We start from the raw sequence: 12,300 nt of genomic DNA on the forward strand, positions 1-12,300 counted from the left end.
ATGGTTTTTAACTTTAGTAAGAATTAGATTCAATGCCTAGATTTAACTGTAATAGATTTTATAGACTAAGTGCTTTTAATTGAAGGGAATATAGTCAGAATATGTACACTTGGAAAATACACATCCATTTTGAAATTAACAAAGGATAATCTACCCAAGAAGGAATAAGGGTAAAAAGAGAGAGAGTGGAACGTAAGGAAAAAGCTAGTTGTCACATGATGATACACTAATATTTCTAAATATTTCCCACTACCCCAAATATTTTGGCACTATATGGTGGCAACATTTTCCAAACCAAATATCAGATACACAAATGTATGGATAAAGACTATTTGCAGAATATTAGATAGAGTTTTGTAGACTGAAACAAATGGATTGATTCTATATAATATATAGTTTATTATATTTGTATCTTTGTTTTGAGTTATACAATAAAGACTTGATATCTTACAGTAAAATTTCCAACTAATCTGTAACAAAGCCTCAATTTTAGGCAACAAAAATATTTTCTTACTTAATATAAGCTAATATATAGTTTCTAGACTAAAAATAAGATATTTCTTCAGTTAAATTACATATTTTTTAAGTAACTCTCAAGACAGATACTTACAAATTCAAGTAAGATAAAATTTCCTTCTTTTAGTAAATAAGTAGGTTTTGCAAATGATTCACGTTGCAATAAAATAAAACCTGTACTATAATAACTTCAGCTTCAGCAAACATAAACAATTGTAATTTTATAAGACAATGTTTATTAATTAAATGTATGGCCTAAGTTTACCTTAAAAAAGTTATATATATATTCCGTTATTTGGTTATTATATATACTATAATATATTATAATATTATGGAATTATATAATATTATATACATAATATAATATATATGTGAATGTATATGTGAATATATGTGAATGTAGTTAAATATATATGACTTTATATATAATATATAATTATATATACATATATATATATAATTTCCTATTATATATTGTCTCTCTGAAAGACCCTAATGCAGACGAACCTTATGTTTAATGAAAAAATAATTCATTAGATGAGGTGAGAGACAGTGGGCTCTTGTTGTGCTCTATTAAAATCTGTCTTACTTTTTTAAAGTATTGTACAAACAAGTAATTCCCTCTTAGCATATAGCTCTGGCACCATATTCCAATCAAAGAACTTGCTAAGTATCTCAGAGACTTTAGGGAAGTTTTCTTCCTAGCAGAAACCTGCTTAAATCTTCCTACTAGGAGGTAGTAGCTGTTGAGATCTGCTTTAACTGTTGGTGTTGTGGGATAGAAGAGTAATGTCTACTAATGAGATGCCTTGTCTTATTTCACATCTTTAAAAACATTAGGTAGTTATTATTATTTATTATGATGATTGCTATGATTGCTATTGCTAATTATATTCCTATTATCTCCACTTTAGTGATGAAGAAGTTGTACTTATGGACACTAAGTTCCTTGCCTATTTGTAGCAAAAAATTGCCCAGGTCAGAATTTAACCCAGGTTTCTGTGGTTACAGAGGTAGTATTCTTAGCTGTACCAAAATAATAAAAACAAATAAAAAATGGCACCAAATATCTGTATTTCACCAAGAAATCAAACTCCCTCATTTTGAATCTGCTTCTCATTTACCAAAAGGAATGAAATATTTAAGTAAAATTATAAGAAAATATACGTCATTTTAAAAGTTGTCCTGATTTGCTCTGTAAGGAGGAAATAAAGTTTTACAGTCTTGTAAATGTCTTTGGAATCATGAAGATAAAGTGGAATGAAACTTTAAAATTTATATCCAGGTTTTAATATTAACTGTTTATTATCTGAACTTTTTATTACTTAGAATATTATGAGATTAAAAAATACCTTTGAGGACTATTATGTGAATTTAATTTTTCTGGAAAAATGGCATATTTCATTTTGTTATGGAAATATTCATTACAATGGAATTTTTATTATCACAGAAGAATGCTTACAGTATTAGAGTTGTAATACATTTTCATGTAGATATTAAATATTTAAAGCTTTTAAAATATTATTTAATTAACTTTACTTCAAAAGAAAAATAAAATACTCAAGTATATATGTATACACAAAAGGAAGTGGTATAACTAACTTATTTATTGTACTCTAGTTTTTCATTGGCATTTCACATTACCTTTTGAAAAATCTGGGATTTTTTTGTTATTGTTATTTTTCCAATCAGAATTTTAGTAATGTAATCAATACTTTATTTTTGTTTTTCTCCTATAATGTATCTTCCTGAGCTTGAAATATTACAGTATGCTGTATTTCTTCAATTGTCCCTCCAGATCTCTCACCTTTGCCTATCTTGATCTCTAACCAGGATGTTGATATTCATAAATTACATCACTGCAACCTGGATTCTGCCTTCAGTTTAAGTTGTGCCAATGGGACACTAATCAGGACACTTGGGAAGGAGGAAAGAGAAGTCATATATTTATTTTCAGGTTCCTTGAAATCACCAAGACTCACTTTCCTGAAAGGGAAGATCACTGTTATTCTCAGTGAGGTTGACTGTACATGCATTTCCTTCCTTCCAGTTTCCAGTAACAGCTCTCCCCTTGTCCCTTGGGCCTAGCAGTGATGACAGCCCATTGCTCTAGCTGTGTTTCTGCACTATCCGTTTTACTTCCTCCATACATTACACTAGTGTAATTAATCCCTTATCCATAAACCCTCTTCTAACTATTGTAATGTGAGAATACATCTGTTTCCAGTTGGTTTCCTTATAGACTAGCAAAAACAAAGCAACTAAACTCAACTAAGATTTATTTTAGAATTTATATGCTTTTCTTTAATATTTGAACCTAGCAGTCATTACTGAGGTTGGTTCCTCCAGAAGACTGTGAAAATGGAGATATCAATTTTGATTCTATAAATCACTTCATCCAAAAAGTTTACAACTATTAATTATAGTATAGTTTATTAACAGCAAGCATAGGTATAGTTACAAAGGCAATATACTTCTGGTAAAAAAAATGCTTATTATTCACCCATATTTGTAGACAGAAGAGTATGGAACAATAAGTGTTGAAATTGTTAAGAGTATTCTGACAATACCAGGATTTTGGCCTCTCATTTGGTTTGGCTAGAGACCATGAGCTCACATTTTACCTGAACCCTGTCTGAACTGACATAAGCAAAACTTACAGGCTTCGGTTCACAGAGATTGAGCTGAACCTTTTTTGTTTTTGTTTTTGGGACATTTTAGTGAATTCATTTTGCCATCCATTAGTTTCACTTAGAGGTTTGGGTTTGCTCTTAAAAATAATTTTCAGAAATTACTTCTAAAACCTTAGAAACGTTAATCATTTATCAATAGTACAAGAAAAGCTGAACATACTAGTCTATGAAAGAAAATATAGATTTTTTGCCTTTTAAAACATTTTATAAATGTCATTATGAACCCTTTCCATTTATTTCATAATTATCCACTTGATTATCCTTTTACCATGAATTTTGGGAGCACAGCATGGTCATCCAGGGTTATTTCAATTCTAATTATTGACTTTTTAAACACAGTTAGATGTGCTTATTCAGTTACCCAAAGACTAAGCATTTTATTTGATAACTATTCTCTTTTGTATCTCATACTTTTAGAAATTGCCCAGAGCCAAGGTTTAGATAGGTATGGCTCCCCTCTCTTGGGTGGGCTCCTTTTGATGTACACACCAAAGTTATTCCTCTCCACAGATCTTGACTTTTTTTTTAATGTTTATTTATTTATTTTGAGAGAGAAAGAGAGACAGAGAGAGAGAGAGACAGAGAGAGAGAGAGAGAGAGAGAGAGAGAGAGAGAGAATTCCAAGCAGGCTTCACACTGTAAGCATAGAGCTGGACACGAGGTTCAATCCATGAACCGTGAGATCATGACCTGAGTCCAAATCAACAGCCAGATGCTTAACACACTGAGCCACCCAGGCACCCAAGATCTTGACTTTTGTGAATGATTATATTGTTCTGCTGCCCCCCTCACCCTCTTCACACCTCCTTTGCCAGGATGCGGCCCTATACTAGGTTCATTTGATTAATCTAAGGCATATTTTAGTATTCCACAGATGGGGAGATAAACCCAGACTGATTATGTGTCCAAAGTTTTACTCCTATAGATTTGTACTTTCTTGTCATTTTTGACCTCAGTAAATATTCCTCATTACCTTCACAAAACTAGAGATGAGAAACTATGTTTAAAACTATAGTTTAAAACTGGGGTGCCTGGGTGGCTCAGTTGGTTAAGAGTCCAACTTCAGCTCAGGTCGTGATATCATGGTTTGTGAGTTCAAGCCCCGTGTCTGGCTCTGTGCTGACAGTTCAGAACCTGGAGCCTACTTCAGATTCTGTGTCTCCATCTCTCTCTGCCCCTCCCCTGCTCACGCTCTGTCTCTCTCTCTTAAAAATAAATAAACATTAAAAAAATTAAAAAAAAACTATTTTAAAACTAAAGGCTATTGTAAAACAAAAAACCCCTACATTTGAAAATTATATTTTAAAATATAGCTATATTTAAAAAAATACTTCATCCAGTGTTTATAGCTGTGTTTAACATTTTCTCCGAACATCTGCCTCACAGCATTGTTGGAAATAGAAGTCTAAACATACATACTCCTGGAACATATTAAAAAATTTTTTTTGAATCTATATTTTTGTACATACAATATTCTTAGAAATAGATTATGAACAATATGTTCATGCATACATTCTCAAATATATGTATCAATACAAATAATTTACATTATAAATATATAATTGTGCATTTATAAGAAATGCGTTTAAAAGAAATAGTTAAAAGAAACAAATTAATTAGCTAGTTAATCATTCCACAAATTGGGTACTTAGCATGTTAGCCAGCTGGCACAATTAATTGATTTTCTATGAATTGAGTGTTGTGGAATTGCCATGCAGTGAATTAAAGAGGTGAATTGCTATTCTGGTAATGTTCTTTTGTAGAATGAGCCTATATCCATCTGATATGCCTCTCCAAAGAAGAATCTTCCTTTTGTCTGTGGAATGTAGGTAGACAAGAAGGACAGTTTTCCTTGTTGCAAGGGCTAATGGAAGAGATCTGAGATCCTTAACTGCTCTTACACAAACTTTCAATCTTTTTTTGGATTTTAGTTCCATTTCCTCTCCATCCTCCAAAGGTACTTGTTGAGTCAATTATTCATTCTTGCTGGAATTTGGGGTCATAAATGTACCTTCTTGCTAAGTTCGCCCTAACATAGGCACTTAGGTCCCAGATTCTTATGCTAAGTAAACAGTCAGTACTTCATATCCATTTATCTTGATAAATTTTGTTGACATCCTTTCTCTGCTATTACCTTTTCGACCATTTGTTTGTTAATGTGGATTATTTCTTGTAAGAATTCCTTCATCACTGCTTTAATGAAGCTATGAGAAGGATTAGAAGAGCTTATATAATCCTTCAGGTTTAACTTGATGTCTCTCCCTGCTAGGAAACTAACTTTAAAATATGTAATAAATAATGCAATGATAAACCTCCTTGAACTGACATATTGTACACAATAACTTAAAGATGTTGACATTCTAAGTATTAACTTAAGCACTTTTATTAAATGTGTTTTTTAAAAAGCATTTACACAATTCCAGTGTATATTTTATTTTCATACATACATTTAGTTTTATTAGAATAATAACTAGTTCCAAATGGGTTCAAGACCTCTTGGAAATTTGAGTAATATGATATATGTTTTAAATATTTTACATGCTTGTTCATTTTCTAAGAATAGGTCTTTCATTAGATTCTCAATCTCAAGGGATTCTATAACAGCCAAAAATTGATATATTGGATAAGTAGAATTGGGATTAAAATTCTCAAGTTCTTATCTACTAAGCCTTGGAACCATTCATGAACAATTACTGTACATAAGGAAATTCCAAGGATTATTACAACTTGAATTATGTGTGTTTAAATTTTCATGGGTTTCACTGAAAAAATGACTGTCAAGATGCTCTGTTTTCAACTGCTACCCACTGTAATCTAAGTTTGGATAAATATTTGATAAAATGTGGGATAGATTAGCAGTAATTGTTGCACAATATGAAAAAAATCCCTTGTACTTCATCTGTATAGCTTATCATTAAAATACTTTCCTTTTCTCATACTGATGTGAAGTCCTTTAAAATGTATCTCCATCCAAATCTACTCATTATTGAAATGAGCTGAGAAAAATATTGATTGGTATCTTCAAAACGTTTTGATGATTTACTTGTTGTAATTATTCATTTATAATATTTTTCTTCCATTTGTCAAGTATATGGTTAAATACTTTTAAAACCTTATTTCTATACATAGTACATCGAACATCATCTTCATTCATACCTATGACTTAAGATTTGTGATTTTATTTTACCACCATGATAAAATTTCATTAACAGGTTTAGTTATGGGGTAAATATTTTGTTCAGAATATGTGATAAGTCTTGAGAGTGAAATTTAAAACAGTGATAGATTTGAAAAGCTTTTTACAAAATAAGTTTCAAAAAAAATTTTTTTTTTTTTAAATTTTTTTTTTCAATGTTTTTATTTATTTTTGGGACAGAGAGAGACAGAGCATGAACGGGGGAGGTGCAGAGAGAGAGGGAGACACAGAATCAGAAACAGGCTCCAGGCTCCGAGCCATCAGCCCCGAGCCTGACGCGGGGCTCGAACTCACGGACCGCGAGATCGTGACCTGGCTGAAGTCGGACGCTTAACCGACTGCGCCACCCAGGCGCCCCAAAAAAGTCTATAATAATATAATAGCTTATAGATAATACTGATTAATTATATCAGTCATTCATAATTTAAGTAGAACAAAATTTTCAAGATTGGTAAATCCAAATTCATTTCTTGTAGTTTTTAAATGTAACATTTTTAGGAGGGATTATATGCTATTTTTAACAAGATGATTTTCATAGCTTTCTATTTAATAAAATAATATTGTAAATAGATATAACAATTTTATATTATAATAAAGGCAAACTGGTATACTCCTTCATTTGTTCATTCTATTACTCATTTCTAGTTGTATAGTGGTGACATCTTTAAGTCTATTTTTCCTTTTTTCACAATAACTTTTGTCAAATGAAAGAAGCCAATATTTTTTTCACTTAATAAGGTGAAATGTACCATATTTTACATAATTGAGAATATGCTGCATATATAATTTTATGTTTTTTTTCTTTTTTGTTTTTGTTTGTGTTTTATTTGTGTAAAAAACATATATACATGTTCCCATGAAATTGCTATCTACTTAAAATATTCTTTTTGTATGTTTTTTAGGTGTGGGGTTGTATTTTATCCTATCTGATGGATACATTATAGTTTGTTTAACCAAATTTGTTTTATAATTTTCATTGATATAAATAAGGATGTAGTGAATAGGTTCCATATAAATGGCTCCTACTTACTAAGAGCTCATTCTCCTCAGTCATCCCATGGCATGACTGCATTTATACCCATTGTGTAGATGAAGATTTTGCAAGTGGTGGATCTGATATTAAAATTGTGACAAATTGAAATTAAGATCTGAAATAAAAGTTGAGCAGAGTCTATCCTTATCGCAGATTAGTTGTTTATGGCAGATGCCCTATTAAGTTCCTAGATGTGGATATTTTTATGTCTCTTAGAAACTGCTAAAATACTTTCTCAGAATAATTGTTACAATTTAATTTCTATGACCTATTTACAAGCATGGCTTTGAGTATTCTCACTAGGGGGGAGAATATTCATTTCATAAGAAAATGGAGAACATTTGTTATTTTGGCTAATGATGCTTTCATATTCTCTTGTAGTAACAGTGCTGTAGTTCCTTTTACAGAACTAGATACACTGCAATTGTCTTCACTTATCTTCACTATTAAGCAAGGTGACTTATTCTCTCCCAAGGAAGGCACATGACCCAGTTTAGAACAACTACAGTCTTTTGCTCTTCATTTTGAATTTTTTTTTGTTTTATTTTTTAAGTGTTCAATAAAGGTAGCTTTTATTCATTTGTTTATTTTTCATTCTGCTTACCCTGTGTTTAATTTTCACTTCTTTTTATAGTTTCCTAAGGTGGAAGCTGAGATAATGATTTGAGATCTTTCTTCTTTTCTAATGCAAACATTCAATGCTATAAACTTCTCTCTAAGCACTGCTTTGGCTCCCTTCCACAAAGTTTGACATCTTGTATGTTTATTTTCATTCGGGTCAAAATTTTTCTAATATGTTTTGTGATTTCCTCTTTGATCCATGAGTCAATTTCCAAATATTTGGAGAGTTTTAAAGATATATTCCTGTTATTAAGTTTTTAGTTTAATTCTCTTATTGTCAAAGAACATACCTTATATAATATTAGTCCCCTTAAATGTATTGAGAGGTGTTTTATATGGCTCATAATAAAGTGTATTTTACTTAGTGCTCTGGGTGCTCTTGATAAGAATGTGTATTCTTTGTCATTGGGTGGAGTGTCCTATAAATGTTAATATGGTCAAGTTAGTTGATGATGTTGTTCCACTCTTCCATATCTTAACTGATTTACTGTCTACTTTTGCTATTTACAGGAAATGAAATGTCAACATTTCCAGCTGTAATTGTCACCATAAGATGTCAGGCATTAATATAATCACACCAGCTTTCCTTTCATTAGGGCTTGCATGGTATGTCTTTGCCATCCTCTTATTTTTGATTATTAAAATCTATTTGTTAAGTGGTATCTTTCAGGCAGCATATGGTTGGCTATTGACTTTTAATCTGATCTATCATTTAATTCAAATGTCCAGACTTATACCTTTAATGTTGTTGTTAGTACCATTGGTTTAAATCTTCCATTGTACTTGTTTTCTATGTACCTTCTTCTTTTTTTTTCTTATTAAAGTTTATTTATTTTGAGAGAGAGAGAGAGAGAGAGAGAGAGAGAGAGAGAGAGTGCATGCAAGCAGGGGAGGGACAAAGAGAGAGGGGGTTTGCGGGGGGGGGGGAATCCCAAGCAGGCTTCATGCTGTCATTCCAGAGCCTACACAGGGCTTGATCTCACAAATCATGAGATCATGGCCTGAGATGAAATCAAGAGCCAGACACTTAAATGACTGAGCCACCTAGGTGCCCCTACCTTCTCTTTTTTTAAATTCATTTCTCCATTTTTTGAAATTTGGTATTAGGTATTTCTATTATTCTGTTTTATTTTTACTTTGGCTTATTAGCTATAACTCTTTTTTAAATTTTATTGGCTACTCCAATATCTTATATGTATCTTACAGTATTCATTTTGCTCTATGTTCAAATGTATTGATATTCTCTTTTAATGTTGTCTAATCTGCTGTAAATCCCTCTAGTACGTTAAATATATACATATACATATATGTGTATATATATTATTCTTTACAAGTTTCATTTGGGTATTTTTCATATCTTCTTTTTTTCTCTTTATCATGCCTATTTTTACCTCTACCTCATTGAACATATTTAAAATATTTATAACAGATTTTGAATTTTGAATAGAAAATACAAACATTAAAAAATGTAGGAGCCACTCAAACTGTCAGTAGCACCATGAAGTTACTGTCATTATTTTCTGTTATCTCAATTGTAGAATCCTCCTGGACTTATCTTTCCTTAGACCCGATTCTTCACTTTATTTTTTTTTCTGTTAACTCATATTTGTTAAATAATTTTTTTGCTTAAGTTAATTGTAGTAAGTTTCTGTAGCACATGTTAAAGTTGCCATTGAAAATTTCTTTTTGGGACGCTTGGTGGCTCAGTCGGTTAAGCGTCCGACTTCGGCTCAGGTCATGTCTCTCGGGTCTGTGGGTTCGAGCTCCGCGTCGGGCTCTGTGCTGACAGCTCAGAGCCTGGAGCCTGTTTCAGATTCTGTGTCTCCCTCTTTCTCTGACCCTCCCCTGTTCATGCTCTCTCTCTCTCTCTGTCTCAAAAATAAATAAATGTTAAAAAAAATTAAAAAAAAAAGAAAATTTCTTTTTTATTAAATAACCCTTCTTCACCAAAATTTTTCTTTACCAGTAATTTGTGTTGCCATTTTCATAATACATTAACGCCTTTTGATTGATGTACACTTTTTTTTATTGATTTCTTTGTATATTCCTCTTCTAATAGAAATTGCACTTATTGAGATTATATAATTTAATGAGATTATGTAATTAATATTGATGTATAAATTATTTCCTCAGACAATTATTTATTGATTTTTAAAAAGAATTCATTTATTTTCTTTGGGTGAATATTTCTCCCTATAGCACAGTACTAAAATTATTCTTTAAATTTTATAAAAACTCTATATTTAGACTCCCTGATTTTTTTAGATTAATTTCTTAGCCATTCTTCTAAAAGTCTTGAAAGCTATTTTATAATTTTAATAAGCATTGTATATGAGTTTATAGATTTATGGTAAACTATCTTCTTTGTATTTATTTAAGTCCTGTTTTATTTGGAAGAGTTCTTCAAAAAGGCCCTACATATGCTTTCTTATGTTTATTTCTATTGGCATTTTTGTATGTGTGACTGTTTTAATGAAGAATTTATCACAAAAAAACCTGGGTTACTTATGGTATGAAAAAAACACAAATATCCAACATACATATACATCTGCATATACATAATCATACATGGATCATATACATATAAAAAATACATCTACATGGTCTAGGCTACCTTATTGCCAGCAGCTGCCTTGCTCACTATTCTACCTTCCTTGGGTACAATTTTTATTTAGCGATTGATTAAAGGGGCAGATCACAGACCCTGGTTGTCTTGTCAACATTTTGCCATTGCAGCTTCAGAGTTCTACAGGCATCAGGTAATGTCTTGCTGTCCTGATTTCTTTACCTATAGCATTCCCAAGAGTACTCCCCTATAAATCTACAAAGAAAAAATCCATCTCTGAGTCCATTTCCTGGGGAACCTGACTAAAAACATAGGAATTTACATATCGAGCCAAATGTGAACTTTTGGCTTTGATGGTATAACAGGGAAAGGAGTTAAGCCTCAGGGCCTCTCTAAGGTGGGAAGACTAATAGGAAAACTTCATCACTTTAGGCTTGGACCAAATATCCACAGAGAAAACCTGAAAAGAAAATCAAAATGCTCTTCCCAGCCCCTCAAACGTATATACACACAGAGAAATACAAAAAGGTTGTTCTGATGCAAAAGATAGCCAAGGGGAAAAACTTTCTATCCCTGTGTTATTGTACAGACAAACAAATAAAGTGAGATTTTCCAGGGCAGGGACTATGTTTTTGATATACTTATATCCCTAACACACTGTCAAAAAGCATTAAATATTTGCCAAGTGAACGCTTAGAAAACAAGTATGTTTTGTACCAAGGCCTGAAACCAAACAAATATATTTAAGGTAGTAAAGTACATTTCTGACTTCTATAAAAGATTATAATGTTTAGGGGATGGTGTGAGTTTTCTTGTTAGCATGGTAATAGCAGATCTAATTTTTTTGAGATACTGCCCTAAGCTTCCATTTAAACAACTAAAGTTAATAAGACAACATGAACACTGTAAATTTTCTTGTTGTTTGAGAAAAAAATGTGTAGTGATTTGAATAGTGAACTAAAGATGGCCTAGTTAAATTAGCATAACATCTGGTCATTATACTAACTTTATGCTATACTTTAGATGAGCAGCAGAAGGTAAAATCCTTTTTCAAAGGAAAAACAAAGCAATAGCACTCCTTCCTAGAATATCATTAAAAATTGTGTTAAAACATACAATAGAAGCACATATGCCTCAATAAAGCAATGAAATCTACAAAAGAAAAAAAAGACTTATTATGGTCACTAAAAGTTTGAGTGTATACTGTATGTGTGTGTGTGTTTGTGTGTGCACATGCATGCATGTGTATAATAAAATTTCATTTTCCCATTCCATGAATACTAACTAAATTCAATTCTCTAGAGAGAAACTGAAGAAACTGTATCATTGTTCAGGAAGCAGGAACTGGCTTTTGATAAAAGGCTTCCCTTTCTCTTCTACAATGCATGTGGGACCTTCACAGTTGATTACTGTAATATTTATATAATGTAGGTTTGACGTACAATTGAGGACTATAACACATTTAATACTGGAAAAAGTTGGCTAGCATCAGAAATTTTTAATGAATTGGAAAACAGCCTACTTTGTTTCGTCTGAAATCAAGAAAGAGTGCCAGGTTGGTCACTAAACACTACTCAATTTCTTTTAAAAAGAATGTTTAGGATATTTTGAGGGGGTAGTTTCCAAAACTCCTTCATCATTATATTATAAAACACAAATGAAAATGGTGCCTTCT

This window comes from Lynx rufus, unplaced genomic scaffold (genome assembly GCF_022079265.1).
Source record: "Lynx rufus isolate CCGP_SWC_20201006 ecotype Redwood Valley unplaced genomic scaffold, mLynRuf1.p SCAF_7, whole genome shotgun sequence".
In the NCBI taxonomy this organism is placed as follows: Eukaryota; Metazoa; Chordata; class Mammalia; order Carnivora; family Felidae; genus Lynx; species Lynx rufus.